Raw genomic sequence first — 7,567 nt, 5'->3', positions numbered from 1 at the left:
GGAGGGGGTGCTCCATAGGATCATAGTAGGGTTGGAAGGGGCCTACAAGGCCATCGAGTCCAACCCCCTGCTCCAGCTGCTGCTAGTACATCTGTGGCTCTGTAATTAAGTGTTTGCGCTCTCCCAGCTGGAGCTCCGACGGCTTCCGAAATTGGGTATAGGCACCATGACAAGGGGGCCACAGCAGCGTAAAATATTGACAGAAATACCTGGTTGTTTCAGTGGAGTGCAGTTGCCCAGCATGGATGGGGGAGGAAAAGCTCCCTCTGGAACAGGAAAAGATCTTGCTGGGTTCTGTCAAATGATCCTTCCCTACCTCCTCCTTTTGGTGTTCTCATTTCCCAAATGCTTGGCAGCTGCTACCTTCCTTAGACTTCCGTGGGCGTTTGTAGTCTCAGCCCACTTAATATAGCCAGAGGCATGTTTTCATTTGATCAAAGTGTGCGGTGTGGTGATCTCTGCTGATTTTAAAGCTATCCTTGCACATTTCTTCCCACAGTTCACACTTATTATCTCCCCACCCCCAGTGTGGCAGGCAGGGGTCTCTATTAGCTTTCCTAGAAGACATTTCTGACCCTCCATGCTCTTTGGGATAAATAGTGTACCTCTACATTTATGTAGCACAGCTGCCTGTAAACAGGAAATGTTTCCAAGATATTTTGCATGTTTTCTGGACCCTAAAAATACCCTCTGATAAGAGCTATTGTTTCTTTCACTATGGCTTCCTGCAGCCCGAATTTATGTTTTCCTTGAGGGGGGAAAAAGAAGCAAAAGAGGGCCCAGCCTGACAGTTCCAGAACATTGTCTCCCTTGTCCTTACCTGATTATCCTGGAACATGGATCAAATGAGGCAGTTCCTCTCAGAAGGGCAGAAGACAAAGGTCATGGAAGGTTTGCAGCCCCCAGGAGTGAATTTCCATGGCAATATCCATCAGGAGGAAGCAATTGCAGGAAGTCACTGCAGGGTGGGGGAAAAAATCAGCTGTCTGAATCCACCAGTTCCTTATATGCTGGATGGTGGCCATGCACCCAATGAAGGGGTCAGGGTGGAAGGATTTTATTTTTATTTTATAAAAGCATTTTTATACCTTGCTTCAGCCCTGGCAAGGGCCCCCACAATGATTTACGTGACAGAAAAAGCCCCCCCCCCAAACCCATGAAATAACTACAAATAAAGTTAAGGCCTTAAAATCAAAAGGAGCAAGGATAAAACCTTGAATCATGTACTAAAAACCATTAAAAGCCCAGCAGAAAAACTATGTTTTCACTGTGCCTTAACACTATCAGGGACGGGGCTACTCTCGCCTCCTTTGGAGGAAATTCCACAATGGGTGCTGCCACAGAAAAGGCCCCGTCTTGTGTTTCCACCAGCTAAACCTGTTTTGGTGGTGGGAAATATAACAGGGCACCTCAAGATGATATCAGCCTGGGCAGGTTCACATGTGAGGAGGCGGTCTTTCACATATCCTGAAATGGTGACAGCACTGTGCTCTACTTGTTAAAGATGTCTAGTTGTTTCAATGTCTGCCTTAATCATTTAGGAGTAACAGACTGCAATTCTGCACACCATTGAGCTCTTTAGATCACATGTTCAGGACTGCAGCCTAAAGCCACATATTTCAAAACCTCCTTTTGAGATGAATAACCACTCCTTGTTTGAGGGAGAAGCTAGCCTTTCACCCCCCCAGCCCCCCATCAGATTTGGAAATACGTCATTCCCTTTGCTATGGTCGCACAACAGAGCCAAAGTGGCTTCAAAAAAGAGCACGTGCACAGGGCCCACCAGAGCTGTGAAAGATCCAGGTTTGAAAATGCACATTGACTTTCACTGCTATCATCTTTTGGGAGATGAAACATTCTTTCATGCTGAAAGAAAGGCCATTCATCTGCTGTCCTTGAAAGCAAACTGTAGGGGGAAAAAACACCCTTAAATTTCTTTTTCATCATGTTTGATCCTGGGCGGAGGGAGCTTTCCTATGTGTCCAGCAGACATGATGGGTGAGCTTCTGCCCAAGCCCGAAGGTTGCCAGCCCCACTGAATGGGGGTGGGATTTTGCTCTTGGAGGAAGGTATCCCTCGATTAATCACACCAACTAACAGTAGCTCCACCTTGAACTTTTAGAGCGGTGATTCTAGCACTATTACAAGCTCAATTTATCAGCAAAGGCAACAGACAGGCAGCAACAGCCAGTGGTGACCACACTTGGGCAATTTTCATTTTTAATCATTCGTTTTCTTCTGGCATGTTCATCAGCCTCTGGAGGAGAGGAATCCTTCCCACACCCTGCCCTCGACATCTGAAGTTTCAGTAAACAAATTAATTAAAAGTACAACATTTTTCCAAACAAAAATAAACTAGTTATATTTTTGGAATGCTTCTCTCTGGGGAAAATATTTGAACAGCTGTAACACACACTCCTTTCCCCAGCATTGCCGTTTACTCCCCTCCCCTCCCCATTCCAAAGTTTGTTTTATTTGCTATTTGGGAGCCTTGTGAAATCACTTCTGAAGGGCAAGCAAGATTCAAGCCTGCCCCACGTTTGCATGGACAGGAGGAATTATGGGGCAACTAATTCCAACCAAGGAATTTGCTCTGGAATCATAGAATCATAGAATAGTAGAAGGTGCCTACAAGGCCATCGAGTCCAACCCCCTGCTCAATGCAGGAATCCAAGTCAGAGCAGCCCTGACAGGTGGCTGTCCAGCCTCGTCTCAAAGGGCTCCAGTGTGGGAGAGCCCACCGCCTCCCTAGGTCATTGGTTCCATTGTCGTATTGCTCTGACAGGAAGTTTTTCCTGATGTTCAGCTGGAATCTGGCTTCCTGTCACTTGAGCCCATGATTCCATGTCCTGCATTCTGGGATGATCGAGAAGAGATCCTGGCCTTCCTCTCTGTGACAACCTTTCAAGTACTTGAAGAGCGCTATCATATCTCCCCTCAGTCTTCTCAAGGCTAAACATGCCCAGTTCTTTCAGTCTCTCTTCATAGGGCTTTGTTTCCAGTCCCCTGATCATCTCTGTTGCCCTCCTCTGAACCCTCTCCAGTTTGTCTGCATCCTTCTTAAAGTGTGGTGCCCAGAACTGGACACAGTACTCCAGATGAGGCCTAACCAGTGCTGAGTAGAGGGGAACTGGTACTTCCCGGGATTTGGAAGCGATGCTTCTATGAATGCAGCCCAAAATAGCATTGGCCTTTTTTGCAGCCACATCACATGGTTGGCTCATATTCAGCTTGTGATCGACAACAATTCCAAGATCCTTCTCACTTGTAGTGTTGTTGAGCCACGTATCCCCCATCTTGTGACTGTGCATTTGGTGTCTTTTTCCTAGGTGCCTAGGAAATAGAGAACTTAATCCAGAGAAACCAGAAAAGTGCTTTTTATTCAGTACGAAAGCAGCTCTGGAAGCAGTGACAGCATGGCCTGCTCTGGATGGTACAGTGCTCCCTCTGAAGCACCCCCTGGGCCTGGGTGGTCAGAGGGCGGCACCTTTGTACAGCTTTGGCTGGTGTCATGCAGGCCGCACCTTTTCCTGGAGAAGTCGAATCTGGCCAGTTACAAATTCGGACCAGACTACTAGAATATGCCCCATCTATGTGGGCCTGACTCTTGGAGTGTTTGGAAATTGCAGTGGGTGGAGAAAGTTGTTCAATCTCCATTGGCTCCTGATTTGTTTCTGAGCCCAATCCAAAGTGATGGCTATCACCTTTCACCCCAAATGGTCCTGAACCAGGTTATCTGAAGGATGGCCTGCTCCCACAGGATGCAGCTCACCCTTTGAGATCAGCTGGGGAGGCCCTGCTCTACATCCCTCCTCCACCAGGAGTCTGGTTGAGAGCATGTGGTGAGGTCTTCCTTGGCGGTGGCACCCAGAGTTTGGCTTTCCCACCCTTGGGAAGCCTGCCTAGCCCCTTTCCTCTTGACATTTTACAGATTGGTGAAGATTGTCCTGTTTAGGCAGGTTTCGGTTTGCGTTATTGCATTCCCATGTAGACTGTGAATATCTGATGGCTGCGGCTGCCTTTTTATGATGCAGTTTCAGTTGTTTTTATTAGTAACCTTGCACTGCTTTGGGGGCTTTCAGCTGAAATGGAGCATATACTTTTTAAACAAATAAACAAATTAGCTGTACTCCTTAGGGGAAGCCTTGAAAGAGAGAAATATACCCAGGCAACTAGTTGGGCAAAGGTGATCTCTTATGCCCAAGAGGGCTGAAAAACACAAAGAGCTGAATAACAAATTCTGAGGTGAAAAGAGCCCTTCCTGTACAAAACGTGGTGCCAACAATGGTCCATGTGTGTCCAGTTTTCTGGCATCCCCTGGATCTGTGGGATGAAACATCTGAGTTACAAGCAAGAACCAAGGACATAAATTAAAAGGTTCTTGGAACTGTCCTGAGACGCTCGCAAGCCAAGATGGTGTGGAAATCAGTGCTTGAACTCCATTCTTGTTTGAGCTCGCTCCTAGGGCTTGTACAAACACAGGCCTCCGGCTCTTCCGCTGCTCAGTGCGCTGCTGCTTTGTCAGATAATGCCAGTGTTGTTTGGTGTCAGTCAGATTCACAGGAACATTGACAACCAGAGACTGAGCCCTGGGATGATGGAGCTACGGATCAAGTTTATCCCAACGGGAGAGATCGTCTGCCTGGTTGGTCAGGGCCGAGAGGCCAAGCCTGTAAGACAGGTTCCGCTTGTGTTGCCTTCCTTCTCTGCTTGCTTTGGTAACTTGGCAAAGTGAGAGGGGCCTGCTTTGCAGCCAGAAGGTCCCAAGTTTGATCCTCAGCATCTCCAGGTAGAGCTAGGAAGGAATCCTGCCTGAAACCCTGGAAAGCTTTGCTGCCAGTCAGTGTCGACAATACTGGGCTAGATGGACCAAGGCTCTGACTCAGTCTAAGACAGCGTCCTATGTACCGGGGGTGGGGAGTTGTGGTTGAGATGTGGGGGGTGCTGCAGTTGTGGGATCTTAAGAGAGCTGAGAATAAGTAGAGGATTAAGCCGCACACTCTAGCATGGCCAACATTGTTTCTTGGCATTGTCCAATGAGGGCATCATGCTTTGAAAAAACAGACACTAGTAACAAGGTTGAGGGAAGGAGGCAGCAGGTATCTACTCTCCCTTGCCCCTTTGAAGGTTTCGTGTGATAGAAAGTCAAAAATATTGAACACAGTGGATGTGTTAAGGTAGTCAAGGATCAGGTGGATTGAAGACAAAAGGTTCCAGATCCCTTGTGAATTAGTTACTATGGGATTGTTTTGCTGAATAATTCAATTTAAAATACCAAGAACAAATACGTACTAATGGCGGAAGCTTTTGTGCCTTGGGATTTACACATCCTTTAAATAAATCTACAGAGTTGATTACCTCTCAAAGCCCTTTGGGGGAACTTTTGCATTTTTAAAGGAGAAACAAACACACAAATCTTGCTCCTCTCACAGATTTCCCTGTGAATGGGATCTCCTTCTCCTTGTATTTAGGCTATGTTAGGATTCTAATCCTCTTTGTGCATAGGCAGAAACCCATCTTTTAAGAAGGCAGGTCACAAAGGTTAAAGCATTTTTGCTGGTTTCACTGGTCAAAGGACGTCTGCTCTTGTTCATATGCAACCAAGGTGTGTTTGTGTAGGTAGTCATGATCTGTGCTCTGTCTTGGGTGGCTGGTAGTTTATCTTCCTGGGTGCCTATTGTGGTGGACCCTGAGCTGGGTTGTGATAGACTGGTGATGACAGCTCCTGTCCTGACTTGGGAGCCACGGGGGAAAGTCCTCCTGGGCCCACACTCCTTGCCTAAAATGGGCCTTTTCCCCCTGCCCCTTGAGGTTCCGACCATCACAAGGCTTGGTCCCTCTTGTTTTTGCAACCAGGCTGGGTCTCTCTCTTTCTCACCCACTCCCCCCTGCCCCCCTTGGCTGTGCTGTGGCTGCTCATCCCTGCCCTCTCAGGACGTTTCTGTGCATGTGTGGTACCAGTCCATGTGCCAGAGATTTGGAATGTCAGCAGCTGTGGGGAGGAGGAGGACTTGAAAGGAAGGCAGAGGGTGCTCTGGGATGGCTAAACCAGCTGGTGGGGCTGTGGGCAGCAACCAGTCTCCTGCTAGCATAATGAGTGGGTCGGGGGCTGCTGCTGACAGGGCACTCAGGGCACCATTGATGAGGCTGCATCGAGCTTTGGCTCAATCTGGGAGTAGCCACAAGAGAGCTGTGTGGACCAGGCTCCATCCCCAGTTGGCGTCAGTGGGTTCTTTTGAGCACCGTGCCCTGTGTGTGTGTGTGTGTGTGTGTCTGTTTTGGGGGGGGTGTCTTCTCTTCCACTAGACCCTCTGCTCTGCCTGCTTGCCTCTGCCCTGGCTGAGCTTTGCGTTCCCTGGCTTGTCTCTCTCTTCTGATGGTGTGACTTGGTACAAGGCAGCTTCTATGTTCCCTGTCTGTAAAATGGGGAAATGCCTTCTAGAATGTCTCCTACATGTTAATTTCCTTGTCCATATGCTGCATCTCTGTGATCTGTCATCTGCTCCTTGCTCTGTGTGTTTTGAGTTCTTTACTATAGATTCACTGACTTTTCTTGGGACTAGGCGTAGCCACAGTGTTCCCTATCTGTAAAATGGGTGAATGTTTCCTAGAATTCCTCCAAATGCTTAGTTAGTTAATATACAACAGATATGTGTCTTATACATGAGACCTGATGTGTAACCTGTGGCTGAGTTCACCTGCTTGAGTTATCCAAGAGTTTTGCATGCATTCTTAGTACTTGCTTTGTGTAGATGACATGGTTGTAGAATCTCTCATAAGCACCTGCAGTAGCTGTGCATCTTTCAAGCAGAGCTCTTCTGTGGCCTCATGACCAAATAGGTTCTCCTATTGTGCCTCCTCCCCACCCTACCCACTGCCATTTTGTGAGTAGCTCTGACTGGTGGACACTAAGGCCCTCGTTAAAAAAAAGAAGCCGGAAGTCTGCCCAACCCTGCTGTAAAAGCATTTGCTGGCATCTTATTTTCCCTGTTTTGCTTTTCCTTCTGTCTGCAGCAGACATTCAGTGCCTAGCTGGGACAGTAGCAGAGGCAACTTTGCACCATTTTGTATGGCAGCTGTTGGGTTTCCTTGGGTCTACCACTCTCCTGCACTTGCCCTAACTTGGGCAGCAACTGAGATATATCTGCCTGTCTCTAATTATGCCACTGCCTCGTCTGGATGTGATTCATAAACCATTTCCAGAGCTATCTGTGGTTTCACTGGAGCTAACTGGAACTCAGCTGAGTAAGTGACTTTTTCTGATTTCACTTCATTGGCTGAGCAACAGGAAGTTCCTTTTTGAGAACACAACATAAGATACATTTACATCCACCAGGATCATGCAAGCCTCCCTTATGCGGAATCCTAGACTCCCCATAGCACTGCTGCTTCTGGCGCTATTGACCATCTGTTTCCCTATTACTAAAACGAAAAGAGAGAGAGGAAGCTAGGAGGGGTGGACTGATTTCCCCAGAGTCCTGTTCTCAGACTGCCAACAGTACTTCTCCGTGATTTATACAGGCATAAAGGTACAGAAACCCTTCCTTCAGAAACAAAAAGTAAACGC

Source organism: Heloderma suspectum, chromosome 16 (genome assembly GCF_057233095.1).
Source record: "Heloderma suspectum isolate Gila_16-S chromosome 16, 16-S_ref, whole genome shotgun sequence".
Taxonomy (NCBI): domain Eukaryota; kingdom Metazoa; phylum Chordata; class Lepidosauria; order Squamata; family Helodermatidae; genus Heloderma; species Heloderma suspectum.
This window is presented reverse-complemented; position numbering follows the sequence as displayed.